Genomic DNA, 20,004 nt, shown 5'->3' with positions numbered 1-20,004 from the left:
TATTCCTTCTTCAGCTACAAATCACTACTCATGTTTCACCATTCTGGAATACAGTGGTTCTCACAGTGTGGGATGAAGATCCCTGGGAGTTCCTGAGATCCTTCACAGAGTTTGTGAGGGTCTCCCTTTTCTAACCCCCATACCTGTTTAAAGCTGGGTTTTCTCCATAATTTTGTATATTTCAACCGAACAGCAGACTGCAGGATATTGCAGAAGCAGATATGAGAATCCTGCTGTCTTCTCTGAAGCCACACATCAAAGAGACTTGCAAAAATGTGAAATGATACTAATCATCTCACTAAACTTTTTTTTTGTTTTGGAAATGATATTGTTTTTCATGAAAAATATTATTTATGTTAACACATAAAGGGTTTACTGTCATTATTTCAAATAAGTTAAATTACAAATTTTAAATTTGTTTCAATTCCAATATGGCACATATCAGATACAACCCACATAAACAAAATAGCTTTGGATCCTTAATAATTTTTGAAAGTGTAAAGGGGTCGTGAGATCAAAAAGTCTGATCACCATTACACTAATACTGAGAGTATACTTAAATATTTGCTGAATAAATGAATAAATTTCCTATCTGTGTACTCTCTCCTAACCTGAAATCTTCCACCAGGCTGTCCCATACTTTGAGGAAATAAAACAAAATGAAAAATCTATCTTCTAGTCTTTCTACTTCAAGTTATTACTCTTCCAGTAGTTAGAGCCCTATTTTAGAATTTCTTTGAGATCTAAAGTTTCCTTTCATATTTTCCCTCTCCATTACATGTCTCACTAATATACATGTATTCATTCTTAAAAAAAATTATTTAACTCCTGTTATAGCCATGAATGAGACCAACAGGGTCCCAAACTTCATGGAACTTACATTCTAGAACGCACTTTGCATTAATCTGTTTACATGAAAGATGCATATGTTCTAAATTTCATGCTTTATGTACATGTCCTCGTTAATGAGTTTAAGCCCCTTAAAAATACTAAACTCAAGGAGATGGAACAACTCCAGAGGTTGCAAGCACTGGGAACAATGTTAGAGAAGAGACACATTCCAATTTCATCCCGGTCCTATTTGTAGAGATGGGCCTCAGTTTGCCTTTGATCATTCAGGGTCGTAGGAGCAGAGCTGTAGAGAGAACTCATGTTTCTTGATTCCTAATTTGCTGTTCTCAGTCCTGTGTGTGTCGGTCTTTAATACCGGGGGGGAAATGACATAGGGATAATCATAAAATACTCATCTGTCATACAGGAAAGGAAGTATTATTTCTTTTGGGAGATGTGGAATTTAAAGTCAGAGTTTCCAGTAAGAAGAGCATAAGAGAACTTGTTGCTTTACGAGCAAGTATGAGACCGAATATTCACAGCATTACTAAAGAAATCCCCCTAAAGTGCATTCTTCTTATATATGTACAATAAAGAGAATTCACTTTTAAAAGCTAAAAACTGACATTAAATCATACCCAGCGACCACATCTTATTTGTGTTTACATCTCCATAACCTAGTAGAATGTATGGTCCTTTGTGGATGTCAGATCAGAGTTTGCTGATTAATGAATGAGCATCTTTTATTACTTTTCTCAGGTTCAACAGCTTTGAAGTCAGTAGTCAATGGATAGCAAGAAAATGAGGACATAAATATCAACATAGGAAAATTTAGTTTTATTTTCTATTTGTTTATCTCTCTTTCTATTAAACACACACACACACACACGCACTTTGTAACTTCAGCCCATTCCTATCTGCCAGTCCTAAGCTCCTTTACCACTTTACTACATTTTCTAAATTTTCGTTTGTGCCTCTGAATCCTATAATAGAGGCCCTCTTATTCCTCAGTGCTGCAGGAATCATTAATTTATAGCTAATCAGAAAGGTTAAAGTAAAAAATTCTAAAAAAAGTGCCATATACATTCCTTAAATATCTAATTGTAACTTAAATTTAAATGTATACTCAGCTGCCAATCTTTTCTTACTTACCATACTGCATTGTCTATGATTTCCAGTTTTGGAGGACTTCAGATACTTTTGAATAGCCTGAGTTCACTAATTACAATATATAATCTAAGTTTTGGTGATTTCCCCCCCAAATCTTTTACAGTTGTTTCTCTCATGCCTAATTCAATATCAGTTTTGTGGATGTGGTCGAGCCAGGCCATCTGAGTGCAGAGGGAAAGACCACACCTACAACCCCAGGAGCTGGTGAAGCACTTGAAAACTTGCTCTACACAAACGGGGCTTTCAATAAAAATGTCTGCTACTGAAGAACTCATGAAGAGCACTCGTTTTGGGGGGTAAATCTACCAAGGGAAACACCCCACTATCTTCTCAAATATAATTATATATTGATTCTTTAAATATACGTTTTATTGAGATATAATTCACATACCATATAATTCATCCATTTAAACTGTACGAGTTAATGGGTTTTAGTACTTCCACAGAGTTGTGTGTCCATCACTACAACCACACACTGCTTTTTAAAGAACATGCTATCTGAACACCAACGATGAAGCTATTAATGAGCTTTGCGAGAACATTTATTTTTTACAGAGAGGGAGAGTAAGACACTGACCAAAGAAGCCAATCACTTAACTTGTACACAAAGTCTTAATTTTTCACTCCCAGTTTTCAAGTTACACATCCTCAAAACTATCTCTTGAATTTCCACAAGAAGTTAACAGATTTTGTTGTCTTTAGACCCAAGGTGATCCCCAGAGCCATAGCTCTGGGGTAAATCATACCAAGCAGTTGCAAAAAAATATTTTATTATATACATTTTGGGTTGTAACAAATGTAAATATTCTTTTTCCTCCTACTCACCCCCATTAACTTTTTTTTTTAACTGAGAAATTCATGGATCTATGACTAGTTTGCTCCCAAGAGACAGAAACAAGTACATATTCATCACATTCTTTCTGCTTGAGTAAAGACCTCATTTTATGTTAAATTGGAGACAATAAGTAGAAATTGTTGACATCAGTTGAAAAAGAAAAACTAAGGTTACCACAAAGATACCTCCTGGGAAAACATAAGTTCCCTTTGAAGTTTTTATACTAATGGACATGACAAACAGATGTTTGAAACACCAAAACCACAACTGCAGGTAAAACATGAAACCTGTTCGATTTATTGTTTACGGTGTTGCCATCTTTTTTTCTTTTTTTGTGGTACGCGGGCCTCTCACTGCTGTGGCCTCTCCCGTTGCAGAGCACAAGCTCCGGACACGCAAGATCAGCGACCATGGCCCACGGGCCCAGCCACTTCGCGACATGTGGGATTTTAACAGACCGGGGCACGAACCCGCATCCCCTGCATCAACAGGCGGACGCTCAACCACTGCGCCACCAGGGAAGTCCATGATGTTACCATCTTGAATTCTGCCCTACAATCTCTTACCAGAACATACTTGTTTAAGGAGGCAAACAAGGGAATCCACCACATACTTTCATGATCAAAAATAGTCTTCCTCGGGCTTCCCTGGTGGCGCAGTGGTTGGGGGTCCGCCTGCCGATGCGGGGGTGCGCGCGTTCGTGCCCTGGTCCGGGAGAATGCCGCGGGGCGGCTGGGCCCGTGGGCTGTGACTCCTGGGCCTGCGCGTCTGGAGCCTGTGCTCCGCGGCGGTGAGAGGCCCGGGGGCCGCAGGCCAAAAAAAAAAAAAAAACAAAAAAAAAAAAAAAAATAGCCTTCCTCCATCTGTACCCTCTTTCCGATTTGCTACTTTTAATAGCTATCTAATAAAATCTGCAGAATGATTTTTTCCCCCTAACTTCAGCCTTGTGTTGCTAAATAACAACTGGTAAAAACAAACAAGAGAGAAACCATGTTTTTCGAAGGTTCATTCACCTTTTTAATACTGTCTGGTCAAAACTCATGCCAAAAAAAAAAAAACCAAATAAAAAATAATCATCTTAGTTGGGAACATCTGCTTGTTCTTTGGTTAGGGTTGTAGCCCTTTTTTCTGCTGAGAAAAAGCCCCAAGGCAGATGACATTTGCATGCCCCATGACACTCCCACAGGCTGTAGCGTAAATAAGCTTGCTTGTGCACAATCCCCAGATGACTAGCTGGAGTGTCTCTCTCCCACGCAAGAGAGCATTTCTGTATGCGAGTGGATGACACTGACATGATTGTAGGGCTAAGCTCAACTCTGCTTTCAAAAAAATAAATAAGGCACTTATAACTCAGTACTCATAATAAGTAATTAATTGCCCCTGGCACCTCACACTTGAGAACTGTAACAGCAGTTGAGAACCTTGGCTCCAGCTCCGATGACCAGTGAACTGTGGTATGTGCACATATATCGGTCAAGGGACCAACTAAAGACACTGTAAAGTTCTCAGAAGGAGGGAAGGTGCGGGGTGCAGAGTGGGGTAATCATGAAAATGGGGGTTGGGGGATGCACAGAGGCAAGGAAGATTTTTTTAAAAGGTAATTTGTATGTGAGGGAAAAAGTTAACAAGAAACAGAAAAAAAAGTAGAAAAGCTACAAAGGGCCTGTTTTTTCGGTTTCCCTCAACTTTTCTCTCTCTTTTGATAATTTTTGGGAAGACAGAGGGAAATGGGACCACTGAAACATGAAAACATGCTACCCGTCTAGAGAACTCAATTGTTGACATAGCTGCAGAATTAATATCACGACTTAGAAAGGGGCAGTATCAAGTTTCACAAATTCCAAATAGCTCTTCCTAGCATTCAGGAAAATCAAAGCTACGAAGAAAAGAGCTTTGTATGTTTCTGAACAACTAAAATGCTATGAAGGACATATATTTTCTACTTCATGGTAGTAACCAAATTTAAATAAGAAAGTGCTTAAAGTAGCACATTTTAGTCTCAAGAGTCCCATACTTTAGTCCCATCGGATTGTGCCACATTGCCTTTTTGTAAAAGGGTATTCTGCAAGCAATATCTTTAGCTCATTGCTGGTATGTTAGGAAGAAAGTATCTGAAAATAAAGAATCCACACTTTGATGAGCATTCTTTAAAAGATTTCCAACAAAAACAAAACCAATCTTCATCCCTAAGTATTTCCATGAATCATCACTGGCACACTTGGGGTCTACCGTGAAGATGAAACAGATACCCTGTAGACAAGCTAAGCTTGGTCTCTAATTTATCTTCATGCACCAGAGCTAAATGTTTATGGTCTGTGTCAAGTGATTTGAAGGATAACAATAACCACAACTACTTGCGTAATGCATGTCCTGAATGCTCAAGAGTTGTTGACTCAAAAGTACTGGTCATCTTGCTGTCTCAGACTGTTGTAACCGACCAGAGTCCCACTACTACACAAAATATAAAATAAACTAGGAGACCAAGGATAAGGTTGGGAGTGGAGGACTAATATTTAAAGAGCATGTAATAAATACCAATCTCTCTATAAATGTTAAAAAAGAAATTCAGCATAAATTAAATAAATATTTGAGCATGAGGAAATTGTCTTTAAGAAAGTAGTGAACTAAGTAATCAAAAGATGTGAGTTAAAATAAACAACAAGGACCTACTGTATAGCACAGGGAACTATATTCAATGTCTTGTAATAACCTATTATGGAAAAGAATCTGTAAAAGAATATATATATATGAGAGAAAAAAGATGTGAGCTCAAGTCTGGACCCTGAAACTCATTAGTTGAATGATCTGAACAAGTCCTTTAATTTCGCAGGATTTGTGAGAAATGGATAATACCTGAAAGTGAGCTGTATGAGTAACAGTTTTCTGTAAACTGTTGAGCATTATCCAAAGAAAAAAAGATCTAACTCCCCCTCCTTCCCCTTCCCCTCATCCTCTGCTACCACCACCACCACCATTACGAGTAGTTCATCTGGAAATGGCATTTGAGCATCAGTTAAGCAGTAACGCAGAAGACTAATGAGGAATAAAGTGTAATGCCCTTCTGTTCATAAGCACCGTGAACCTTTATGATTTACTTTACAAGATTCAAATGGCGCTTGCTACTAGCTGAGTATAACAAAAATAAATGGTATCACACCCACAAGCCTAATTAGAACAAGAAATCATTAGAACTGTAAGAAACCCTAAAAGTCATCCCTCTAATCTTTGTTTTCACATTAACAAAGAAGAAAAAGGTCCAAGATCACAGAGCAAGTCAATGAAGAGCCAGGTCTGGAATGCAAATTTTCTGACTTGATCCGGTACTTTTTGGCCACAACCTGGAAGAGAGTACCCTAATGCAGATTATGAGAAACTGCTTGTGAACCAAAAATGAAAAGGAGGGCAGAACAGGAAGATCTTATTTAAGAGAAAATGGTATGTGTTCACGAAAGTGCACATGCAAGGATGTTCACTGAGGTGTGGTTTACAGTAAGGAAAAAAGTGAGAGCAACCTAAAGGTCCATCTTTAATGGATGCTTAAATAAATGGTGGTACATCCATACTATGGAACACTGTACAGAATGAATACACAAACGTACACATACACATATACATACACATACTGATATGGAAAGAGCACCAAGACAAGGTGAGAAGTTTCAAAATAATTCATCCAGCATTTATGGGAAAAATGATATACAAAATATGTAAATGTATGCTAAAAATTCAGAAGGGAACATGGCAAATCAACAGTCTTGTTTACCATGAGAGAAGGAATCAAAAGTGAGTTTTACTTTGTATTTTTGAATTCTTCATGAGAATGTATTCATGAATTAGCTGTAAAGTTAAAAATAAGTGAAAAAGAACTTTATAAAGGGAAACTATATATGCATTCATTTAGGTACACGTGATTGAAATATTTTCTTTGAAAATTTCTCTCACTGATACAGAATTTGGGGAGAATGGAAGTCTCCCAGGTAACTATATACTAGAAGAAAATAGGTAACACTACCTATTATGACCTAAATTTATGACACAGATCATAAATTTTCAAAGAACTTAAAACAGGGCTTCCCTGGTGGTGCAGTGGTTGAGAGTCCACCTGCCGATGCAGGGTACACGGGTTCGTGCCCCGGTCCGGGAAGATCCCACATGCCGCGGAGCGGCTGGGCCCGTGGGCCATGGCCGCTGAGCCTGCGCGTCCGGAGCCTGTGCTCCACAACGGGAGAAGCCACAACAGTGAGAGGCCCGCGTACCGCAAAAAAAAAAAAAAAAAAAAACCAAAGAACTTAAAACAAAATACATTTAATACAAAATCTATAGTTAATTTTGTTCAATTCAAATATTTACTGCATAGTTCAAATGACACCAAGTAATTTGATCTTCATTGGAATCACCTGGTTAGCTTAAATAAAGAAAGAGATTTCCAGGGTCCTTCCCAGGGATCTGGTTCAGTAGGTTCTGGAATAGAGCTTACACAGTCAGAGCTTGAACCACTGCTTTGGACAATTTGCCAGGAAAATGTGACTTCCAGACAAGAAACAATTATTAGAGAATAATACAAGAAAATAATTGGAACTTAAAGGTATAGTACAAAATATTAAGTGAATGGGGAACAGGGAGATAATATTGGAACAGAGTACTCCAAAGAGTAGCCCCTGAACTTGACATAAGTAGAATTTGAACTAGGTCTTGAAGGACAGATAGATTTCAGGCAGATAAACAGGAAGCAGAGGGAACGGAAACAAACATTGTGCCAAGACCTATGTCAGACACCTTCCCGTAGCAGCGTGAGCAATGTCAGTAGGACTTATGAGGGAATAGTGCGGAGGGCAGCTTATTGGAGTAGGCAGGAAGCAAGCGATAGAAATAGGAAGCTGCTAAAGTTTCTTGAGCGAGAATGGATACAATGAAAACACTATTTTAGGATGAATGATCTGGTGGCAAGGTGCAGGAAACACTAAAGATCAGGTTGGGAGCTAGTGTAGAGTTCTAGGTGTACAGTACTGAGAGGAAAAGAAATGGCAAAGACTTTAAACTTCCTTTAATGATTCAGAGGATCTCTGAGAACCTTATACATACATATGTGAATCAAAATATGAGTATCTATTGTCATAAATATAGTATATAATAATATATAGTATTCTTAATTAATTGTATAATCAATATGTTATTAATTATATAATCATTACATAATATTATATAATTATAAAATATATTAATACAATTAATATATTATATATAATTATATAATCAATAATATTAAAATAAATTTATATATTACAAGAAAAATTCTGGTGAAATTTTGGATAAACCAAGGTTTATATATTCTATGTATAACACACTTCCATACTCTCGGTTGTTTAATATTTATATATAATGATGTACTTTAAGTACAATTAGAAATGCCTAAAACTACATTTAACTTATCTCTATATAATGAATTAAAAATAGTTGTGGTGCTTACTGAAATGAAGCTAGTGATACTTTGAATTACAACGCAAAGGGGTTGTCCAGAGGTTAATCTGGAAGTTGAAGGCACAGTTTTACAAGTATATTTTGGGGGTTTACATTAAGCCTGATTCAACAAATATATCTTATTACTTTCATTAAGATAAGAAAGATACACAAAAATTTCTCCACTTTCAAAATTTTATGGATCTTATCTGTAAAAAAGTAAAAATGTTTTGTATTTTCATTACAAAGTATACAAATTATACAACTGAGAGTTCGTATGTTAATTAAAACCTCGGTAAAAGGGCTTCCCTGGTGGCGCAGTGGTTGAGAATCCACCTGCCAAGGCAGGGGTCACGGGCTCAAGCCCTGGTCCGGGAAGATCCCACATGCTGCGGCACAACTAAGCCTGTACACCACAACTACTGAGCCTGCGCTCTCCAGCCTGCACGCCACAACTACTAAGCCCACGTGCCACAACTACTGAAGCCTGCGCGCCTAGAGCCTGTACTCTGCAACAAGAGAAGCCACCGCGGTGAGAAGCCCGCGCACCTCAACGAAGAGTAGCCCCCGCTTGCCGCAACTAGAGAAAGCCCACGCGCAGCAACGAAGACCCAACGCAGCCAAAAATAAATATATAAATAAATTTATAAAAATAAAAACACCTCAGTGAAGGTCTATTTGCATTCCTGAAAATAAGTTATCTATTTTATTAATAGGACAAGGCTTTCATCAATTAGACTAGAGATCAAAATTATAAACATAATCATAATTCACAAACCTGCCAATTATTTTCTCCAACATTGCTGGTCTTCAATTTTTAGTATAACATGTCTACATTTTGTTCAATGTAGGAACTATTATTTGAGCTCCATGTTACAAGATTATTAATCTTTTAAAAATTCATTTCCCACATATTTTGGCCCCCACCAAGTTATTCAGTATCATACAAGTTTGAGTTTGGAAGGTTAAAAGTCACACCTGCTACCAAAAAGCTTTGGGGGGGGTGGGGAAGTTAAAAAAATAATAAAAATCCACTGTATCAAAATGAATTCCAACAGTGTAACCAATATCTTGCAGCTGTTGTGATATCTTCATTTTACTGGCCATGAGGATAGATTATTCCCTCAACTTCTATAGAAATTCTTTAGTTATGCTTTTAAGAACAACAACATATAGTGAAATTGATTTTTCTTCCTTAACTAAAGGTTCTCATATTTATCCTTTAACTAAAAAGTTAAATTTATATAACTCAATGGTCAGAAGCTTTAATTAAAAAGATCAAAGCAAAACTCTAATACAGTTTTTATAAAAATAATACTGACAGAAAAGGGTTTTCTTCTCAAAGTCTGAGGTTAAAAAAAAAAAATCAACTATGCTTAAAAGAATTAGACTGAGAATAAACAAGAATTTTCTGAGGAAGAATGAGGAAAACCCCAACATGGTGGGACCATGTGTTCTCAAGCTGTGGTGAGGTCCTCGTTACATTCTGGTGCTAGGGCAACTAGGCTAAAACTTTAAGTTCACTGCATTCAGTTCATAACGGCATAGATTCTGTCTGCAATCCCAAAACCTATCATACCAAACACCATGAAACTAAGCTGAGGAACTTATTCTAAGAATAATGTATTAAAAAGACCACAGTGAGAAGTAAAAAGACCTGCTATTAACTGGGGATTAATCTTGGGTTTTAACCACTCTGGCTTCAATTTTCTCATCTGTAATATAAAGAGAGTTGAATTAAATTACTTCTAAGGTCCTTTCCTGCTGTGAAATTCTACTGTATTCTCGTGTGGAATTTCAGAGAGTTCAAGTCATCACTTAAGTATTTCAACACTCTGCCATGGCAAAAGCTGGGAAGCCAGGTCCCCCTCATCAAAATTCCATGTTGAAATACTTCATATGAATAATCAATAAACCCTTCCCCCCCATAAGGTAGGTAAGAACTAGTGTTTTAAAATGCTTTGAAAGAGAATGCTGGCCCCTTATAGGAATAGCTAGAGAGATTGGCTTTCTAAATGGCTAGATAAGTGGTTTATGAAAAAAAAGGGCTAAGTAGGAAGATGGGGCAGAGTTCCCCCGGCTAATGTTAGGTAAATATGAAGATGGATGAACTGTGATGTAGTAACACATTTTTGGTAGTATGTATCAAAGGAGGAAAAAACGCTGTAGGAAGTCATGCCAAGTTATCAAACACGCTGGTGGGATAAGAAGTGGTGAGGAATCATCTAGTTCACCAACCTAGTGAGTTTTACCAGAAGAGAAAACATGAAGGAGTGCTCAAGTTAAAAGGGTTATTCTGAGGAGATGTATTTTCTGTTTTGATGTTAGTTTGGTTTTCTGATTATAAAACTAACATACAGTTTTCTTAAAGCCTGAAAAATGCAGAAAATTATGAAGAAAAAAATCAGCCATACTCTTACTATACCGATCTAACCTCTGTAATTCTTTTTTTTGATCTACTTCCTTTCAGCATTTTTTCCTTTGTGCCTAAATATACGCCATAACTATGTACGCAATTAGGACCATACTAGATGCATAAAGTGTTACCACTTCTGATTATGAGTTTTTCCCATGTAATTAAAAGCTTCTGAAAACATGATTTTTAGTAGCTGTATTAATCTTCCATTATATTTCCCAAATTTATTTAATATATATACATGATTGTAATCACATTAATATATTACTTTATGTCTCTTTTGCTTTTATATATATATATATATATATATATCTTTCCTCTTTACTTATAAGAGTATTAAAGCTCTGAAACATCAAAATTTTCCTAGTTTGTGATATGTTTTTAATATGATTTTTTGACATGCATTTTTAAATTTTCAATAGCTGGAATTTTCCTTTGTAATTTGATGACTACTTTTAGAGTTAAAGAGATATCCTTGATCCAGATGTCAGTTTTTCCCAATTCCACTTACTAATAATCTAGGCCAGTAATAATCTATTACTTTGTGATGCTTCGATTATTATTTTCCGTAAGGCCTCACTTTAAGGGGAAAAGTAGAGTCCAAAAATTCATTTTTATAAAATATATGGCATTTGATATTGTGAGAATAACGAGCTGATCGTGATGCACCTGTTCAGCTAAGAGACTGAATTTCCATGGTCTGGCTGAACCATCCAAATCCGTCCTACTACACAGTTTGGCGCCATCTAGTAACAGTTGTTCACTTGGGTTTAATTATCAATGGGGACAAATGTGGATTTAGAGATTGACTGCTCCTTCCAGGACTACAATAGTGGTAACAGAAATCTCTCAGTTAGTCGGTGCCTATTTTGTTAGCCAGATTTGGGGAAACTGGGCTGAGAGAGTACCGGAAATATGGAGATCCACTTTCTGCCTCCCTACTTCCTGAAAGAGGGCAGCCTATGATCAGAAGATAAGGTAAGTCTGGCCCTGTTTGAGAATGGGGGTTAGATGGAAGTCGGGAGCCCACTGAGTTTTTAAGGAGTTTTACTTTATTAAAGTTTTAAACATGCTAGGGTCTGTTTCACCTGTCCTAGTGGATCCATTGATCCAATTCTTTTCACAGAATCACACTGTTTTAGTTACTCTGGAGTCAAGATAGCCAAGTCCCAGGATGGAATATATTTAGGAAATTCTAATTCCCTTTAAAGAACTAACAGGTTTACAGTACTATTCTTGCATTTGTAACTTGAAAACAATTTCAGTTAGTGAAAGATCAAAAGAGGTTATTAAATGGGCCCCCAACCAAATACAAGAAGCTTAACTCTCCAATGACATGCACGTGGTAAATTACAGTCTAGAACAAAGATTGTAAAGGAAATTTCAAAAGTTTTTCAGCTCATTCAGAACAACTTCATAACAAGACAACTAACTGCATGAACCTCAAGGGCAGTATTACAGCAAGTTTCCCATATACTTTCCTTGTGAACAGATATTTCTTACAAAGTAAACTCACATTCAATTTTAAGTCAACTGAGTGCAGTAACTTTTCCCAGAACCTAACTTATGTCAAAGGTTGAAGTATTTTGGAGGAAAAGGCTTACATATGTAGAATCCAAGGGCTCTCTCTTGTCATAAATGTTAAAAACACCCTTTCTTTCCCTTCTTCCTGGCCCTACATCTGGCTCTTCCATATGGAAAACTTAAATCTTTTTATAATCTTGGCTTACCTCTATCATAAAATCTTTGGCAGAAGGATGGGAAAGATGCGTTACTACCTTCCCTAAGGAAGGCTGCCTAAGGACAGCCCTTTATTTCTCAGCATTATTAAATCATTCATTTTGTCATCTCTTCTCCGCCCTAGAAATTCCAGTTCACTAAGCACTTTTGAGCAATAAAAATACAATTTCTACTCTCAAGTACCAAAATAGGAAGATGAGAGGCTAACAGAAGATGCAAGTGGGAAAGTAAATAAGGCAAGATATGTGCGAGAATGTGATTATGTCACCGAATACTTTTCAGATTCCGAAATAAAAATGCAGCTCATATATGCAAAATAGATAACCAACAAGGACCTACTGTATGGCACAAGTAACTCTGCTCAATATTCTGTAATAACTTAAATAGGAAAAGAATTTTAAAAAGAATAGATACATGTATATGTATAACTCAATCACTTTGCTGTACACCTGAAACTAATACAACATTGTTAATTAATTTCACTCCAATATAAAATAAAAATTTAAAAATAAAATAAAAGCTCAAAAGATGTAACTTAGGGGCTTCCCTGGTGGCGCAGTGGTTAAGAATCTGACTGCCAATTCAGGGGACATGGGTTCGAGCCCTGGTCCGGGAAGATCCCACATGCCGAGGAGCAACTAAGCCTGTGCGCCACAACTACTGAGCCTGTGCTCTAGAGCCCGTGAGCCACAACTACTGAGCCCGCGTGCCACAACTACTGAAGCCCGCGCGCCTAGAGCCCGTGCTCCGCAACGAGAAGCCACCGCAATGAGAAGCCCACGCACTGCAATGAAGAGTAGCCCCTGCTCGCTGCAACTAGAGAAAGCCCGTGCGCAGCAACGAAGGCCTGATGCAGCCCCAAATAAATAAATAAACTAAATAAATTTATTTTAAAAAATGTAGCTTAAGTTTGCTATCTTCAAATCAAGGAAAAAAAATATATACATATTTAAACAGCAAGGTGGTAGCTCAGAGTGGAACTTGGTTTACTAAGAAATTCTCCTGGAAGGAGGTGAGTATGCCAGCCCTTAAGCCTTCCTCCTGCCTCCAGTCTCCCTCCCACTGTACAATCAGGAATATAAAAATTAAGAGAACATTATCCCTGCCTTACAAGTGTATACAGACTGGCCAAGAAGGTGAAAGGATATTTTAGAATTAAAGGGGAGAGATCCTTAAATCCCTTACGTCATTCTTTTAAACCATTCCTATTTCACCAACTCTTCAATAAGAGGCACAAAGTTTAAGTGTTCAGCTTGATGGGTTTTACATCCATGTAACCACCACTCAGATCAAGATATAGAACATTTCCCAGAAGCCCCAAAGGCTCGCACGTGCCCCTTCTAATCAATAAACATAATCAGAAGTAACCAATATTCAGACTTCTATCACCATAGATTAGTTTTGCCTAAAGGATCACCCTTTTTAAGACAGCCAAAGATAAAACTTTAAGTACCTTAGATAGCTAAAATTCACGTTAGCTGAAGTTTAGGGACATAGATAAACAGGAAGTCCCCCAGTAACATTTTAAATTGGTAACTCCTAGTGAGTCTTAATTGATCTTTTCTCTTGAAGTTTTAGAAATACCTGTCCAAATGACTTATAAGGTAGAGATCTTAGATTACCTATAAAAGGCCTTTGATGAGCAACAGAACTTTGTTGATCTACAGTAAAACTAGTCCTGGTATTGTTGTCTGTCATTATGTTATTTTTGAACAGATTATGTTTTAAAATCCATATTGTTCTGCTTCCTTAAATTTTAGTTTCTTCCAAAGTTCAAGGTCTTTCCTGGGTCAACAATATCTAGTTACAGTACGTGGCTATGCTTACTTAGGGTACAAGTGCTTCAGTCGAAGGATTACAAAGTGCTCTTCCTCTGATACTTTGTTTGGCAGGATATTTAAATAAAGATGTCCTACAGCCTATTGTGAATTATAGGGATTCCATCACCATGAGAACTACAGACAGGAAATGGGGATCTGAAACTTTTAACAGTTGAGAAGGGGTAAGAAATAAACAATAAGCAAGGTATTATGGAAATGACAGTCATGTGAAGGGCGGAAAAGGAGACTCCATCAACGGCGAGAGAAGGCAGAAATGGTCACAGCACATAGGATAAGAAGGAAAGGCATAGGGTGATGAAAAGCATGCAGTCATGAAATGCAAAAAAGAAGACAGCTTATGAAGAGATGGTAAATGGGAATTACATGCTCTCGAACTAAGGAGAACAAATGAGATGAGCTTCTCAAAGAGGTCACTGACCCCAGTATCGCCAGGAAAGGAGTGATGGTAAAAGACTGCAAGTCATTAAAAAGGAAAAAGGTCATACAAGGTAAAAGCATTAAGTGTACTGATATATTAAAAATAATAATAGTCAACATTTAAGAATTTCACTATGTGCCAAACACTGTCCTAAACACTTGACAATATATTAAACTTTTTTTTTTTTTTTTTTTGCGGTACGCGGGCCTCTCACTGCTGCAGCCTCTCCCGTTGCGGAGCACCGGCTCCGGACGCGCAGGCTCAGTGGCCATGGCTCACGGGCCCAGACGCTCGGTGGCAGGTGGGATCTTCCCGGACCGGGGCACGAACCCGCGTCCCCCGCATCGGCAGGCGGACTCTCAACCACTGCGCCACCAGGGAAGCCCTAAACTATTTTTTAATTCTTAAAACAATCCTATGCAGTAGGTATAGATTTTATGGACAAGGAACTGAAGCACAGAGAGGTTAAATAAGTTGCCCAAGCTCACACAGTTAGTGTTAGAGGCAGGATTCAAACCCAGGCAATCTACTGCAGAGCCCACCCTCTTAACCTCTATGCTACACTCCACCAAAGTTTCAGTTGTTTTCATAATATAGTAGGAGGTGATGCTGCCCATGGTTCAGGGGTTGAGAGAGTAATCTGTGCTTTGAGTAAACTAGAGACAGAGGCTTACGTGGAAAAAGCTGCTGGAGGAAGTACATTTAGGAGTTAGCAGTGAGGACTGAGCTATGCCAGGCTGCATGAAGTCATAATAAGAAAGGTCTACAGTTTCCGTCTTCTCACAGCGAGCACTGTTTGGTAGTCTTGGAGCTGGAGCAAAGGCACCCAAAACCCTGAAGATGACAGCATGGAGTATGACATTTAGATAGAGAATTCAGTTTAGACACAAAGGAAATGTTACATCTAAAATGTGGAAAATCTATTTCTTACTACTAGCATGTCCAAGAACCTACTTGTGTGTGCCCTCCCACTAGTGTTTAAGTACACTAGGGACATGGTACAAACAGATGGGAGAAATCAGGCAGGATTCTTCCTTGGGATCTGTGCAAGGAAGCGCTGTGAATATACCCTTTCCATGATCTAAAAAGGACTTGGGCAGCCTGGGGCAAGTTATCTGTGCTTCTCATGATTATTTGTGTGATCTGTGATGAGTGTGATCTGTGATCAGTGGGATCTCAGCTCTGCGGTTTCAAGAATGAATATGCACAAGTGCTTACTAAATAGCTAGCACTCAGTAATTGTTTCTTGAACTACTGCTAAAACTAAAAAAATTTAGCAAAAAAAAAAAAAATTCATTCTCTTACGTTTGAGCAGCACAGAGATGTGACTAAGAGGAAAGGCTTCACAATCAGACAGACCAAGACTCAATTCCAGGCTCTACTGGTTATTATTGGCCATTTAATTAATCTTTTAAACACTATTTAATTTTTCCAAACCATAGTTTCTTCATCTATAAAATGGAAATGACAGTAATAGCTCTGAATTCCTTGGGCTGTTTTCAGGATTAAATCAGAGAGTGCATGTAAAATATAGTACAATGTCTGGTATATAGTAAGGGTTCAATAAAATCATTAATACTCTTATTATAAACTTGAGACCTTATGCCATTAAAGTCCATTTTCTTCACCAAATACAGGTACAATGCACGACCAAGTCCTACTTAACAATCTTGAAAAATTCTTTTTTGTTGTTGTTTTGTTTTTTTTTTAACATCTTTATTGGGGTATAATTGCTTTACAATGGTGTGTTAGTTTCTGCTTTATAACAAAGTGAATCAGTTATACATATACATATGATCCCATATCTCTTCCCTCTTGCGTCTCCCTCCCTCCCACCCTCCAGAAAAATTCTTTATACTCAGAGACTATCATTCATTATTTTGGAATATTTTAGAATATTTGTAATAATGATAAAACTTACTATTAAAATTCTTAGAAAGGTTATTTTGTTATAAAATTACACAAAAGAGATACTCATGTGATAGCAGAATAAGAAATAATTTAAATATGATCCAAATTGCAGTGTTGATGGAGAACTAAATATTCTTAATTGCTTACATGACCAGATATAGTCAAGTACATTATTAACATAGAAATGCTTTATAGGTGATTATATTTCCATGCAAAGCCTATATCTGTGGGTGAAAGAGGAGATATACCTCTTCAAAATGTTCCTCATCTCTTCCCATTTTGAAATCTTGATGAAGATTTCATCAGTGGAAAACATATAATGTTCCATTTAAGTGTACTCGAAGTTTAAATTTTATAGACTTAATTCACAGTGATGAACTGTTTTTCTTTTAAATCATGACTTTTAAACAGACTATCTGAGATTAGTTCTTTTAACTAAAGAAAAATAAAATACTTAATTTCTAAACTGTGATACTAAAATCATATTTAAACCCATGTTGAATTTACCTCTCAAGGTATATATCTAGACCCCTGATTATGACCATTCCTACCTTCAATAATTAATGTCTACACATTAAATATAAAAATTTATGTTCTCTTTATAACTGACAGGAATATGTCAGTCTAAGGCAGAAAACTGCTGAAATGTCCGTGGGTTATGCGCAATCCTACTGCTGAATTTCCTTTGCTGTCTTTCATTTCAGTCTACTTTATTGCTTAAGCAACCAGTGGCTACTGATTAGCTAAGAAAAACTCACCTCCAATTTCTCTGTTATATAATTTACAGTTTTCCCCCTGGAGACATTAATACTGCAGAGATGTGATAAAAGACTGCTGTGAAGAATGATAAAAATGTGCATTTTTCACATATTTATAAATCCCCATGCCAATTTCACCAAACTTGCTGGCAAAAGAAAAATACCTGACATTTAAGGACATCTATCCAATGGGAATGCTGAAAGGCACAACTGCACACTCATTGGATCTACTAAACGTTACATCAATTAGTGACAGAGCCTGGTAACCCATGAAGGCATTTCTGTGTGACGTTCCACAAGAAAAATATGCTTTGTGCATAATGTACAATATTCCCTGTCTGTCCCACTCAGACTCAAAACTCTGTAAAGCTGGAACAAATCAGGCTTTCATGTAACAGCTTGAGTTCCAATTTAAGTTAATAAGAAATTATTCTCTTATTAGTAGAGCCTGGCCCTAAGAAGCAAGCCAGAAATTATGTTATTTTTTTCCTCCAGTTATTGCAGTAAACAAGAAAAGAACTGTGTTATACAAAATTGGGTGAGAACAGGGAGGGGTGTAATTTCCTCTTATATAATTAAATAATTATTTCTTCTTAAGAAGATAGAGCTCCAGGCCTAGCAGATCAGTAGTCAAAGGGCAGCTATTCTGCTGTTCATTAAACGGTGAGGGAAGCAAGGCATGGGAAATTCATTTTCAGATACATTTTGCTTCTGCCACTTATAAGGGGGAGGAGGAAGGAGCCGTACCGGAGGTCAGAATTTCACATGGTTCTGGTCCTGTGCAATGCACACCCCAAAAGAGGAATCTAAGAATGACTTTTTCTTTTTTTTTAAAGAAACAGTTTAAAGCAATTAGCATTCTGAAAAGGACAACTGGTTAATTAAAAATATTTTTAAATGACTGAAAAGTAGCTTTGCTTGAAAGAAACCATTCTTCCTCAGCCCATGGAGTTAAATTTGCATAGTTAAGCTGGAGGTTATAAGCCAAACAGCCCCATGTATTACATTTTAAAGTTATACTAAATTATAAAGCACTTGCCCTTAAACTCAAACTTTTTCATGCCAGACTGTTGCTGTGAGCCCCACAGAAAACATGCTAAATGAGAGTGTAATATATACTTTTCTTAATAAGATGTGAATAATCATCACTAATGGGAGATCCAAGGAAAGCTCATAAGAAAGCCAGAAAAATCTTATTAAACTTAACTAACTTAAGAGGCTGGAATGAATGCTGGAATGAAGTTTAAAATCCTAAAGCCCAAATACTCACCAGGTACTAATGCTGCTCACTTAGAATTTTAAGCTTTGGGAGATGGAGGTCAGGGGTAAGGAGGTTAAAAAAAATTAATACAATTTGGAGCTCAATGTAGGGTTTAATTCTGCATTAGATTGAGACCTTTTAACAATCAAATAATACATTTAAATAAATCTCTCCTGGCGATTGCTTTACAATGAAGCAGTTTTAGTTTCTGGTACCCAGTAAGGTAGGTCAATGACTGACAGCTAAAAAACAAAGTTTCAGAATAATACCTAGAAAACAAAGACCCAGAATATTTAGTGTTGGCCAGGACCAAAAAAAGTATCTAAGGCTAGTTCTCGATTATATATAAGTGGAAACGAAGATACAATCATTAATCAGATTTCTATTTAAACTTCTAAAGTGTAGGGGGGAAAAGTCTGATACAGTAATCTTATTCACTGATATCTGTCACCTGGTTCCTCACCAGGGCTAGAAGATTCCTCCTCCCTGAACTACCTTTCCTTCCCCCACAAAACACACTCCATCCCTTTAAAGGGACCTTCACTGTCAGGTCAAGGAGTTTGGGGAAACCATGGAAGATTTCTGAGCAGAGGAGTGACATAATGAAAGCAGTGTTTTAGGAAGCGGGAGGTGGGCAGGCCCAAGTGACCACAGATGCACAAAGAGGGTCTGAAGGAATGAAAGTATTAACTGTCCATCCTTGTTTCTTACTAGACACACAAAATAGTGTTTAGAAAGAGTAAACTGCTCACATTCCTGTAGAAATCATCATGCTTGAATCTCAAGCTATTTGATAACTATCAGAGCCCTCCCTGTACCATTCAAATGGGGAGAAGTAATTAACTTACCTAAACCAACAACTCAGCAAATTCATATAGAATATGGCATCAAATCTGGCCCTGGACCCTCTCGTTTTATTCTAAGTCATAAAATACATATGGACAAAGAAAAACCCCAACTCTTATTTAGGAATTTATGTTTCATCCACCAGTTCTATAATCTGCTGACTGCTTATAAAATCTCTTATACTAGATTTGCAAATATCCTAGAGGTGGCCAGAGCTGAGCAAACAGAAAGGTTATTCTGGGCTGACTCCCCCAGTGCACAGAGTCTCCTGGCTCCTCTCTGTCTTCCTCAAAAGGGCTCCAGAATCATTTATGAAAGTAGCTTAGGAGCTGCGGGAGTGAACAGGGGCTTTACCTTTCCTTTCTTACGTCTTCATGAATGAGGCTGTAATATTTTTTTAAAGTTAAAAACCAAGGCATTGGGGGGGGTGGAATTTAAAGGACAGGAGGAGCTATCCCCGCAAACAGACTCAAACAACAATTAATAAAACAGGGTTTTTAAGGGAACAAAGCCTTTTAAA

General features: G+C 37.4%; 1 protein-coding gene across 6 annotated transcripts in view; it reads right to left on the bottom strand.

The window, feature by feature from the left end:
• Positions 1 to 20,004, bottom strand: part of DISP1 (dispatched RND transporter family member 1) — a 202,019-nt gene that overhangs the window by 20,047 nt on the left and 161,968 nt on the right. The window lies entirely within an intron of this gene.

Source organism: Aethalodelphis obliquidens, unplaced genomic scaffold (genome assembly GCF_003676395.1).
Source record: "Aethalodelphis obliquidens isolate GAN/ISIS:26980383/991018 unplaced genomic scaffold, ASM367639v1 scaffold24, whole genome shotgun sequence".
NCBI lineage: Eukaryota > Metazoa > Chordata > Mammalia > Artiodactyla > Delphinidae > Aethalodelphis > Aethalodelphis obliquidens.
Note: the sequence above shows the minus strand (reverse complement) of the source record. Positions and strands in the feature narration are given on the sequence as shown.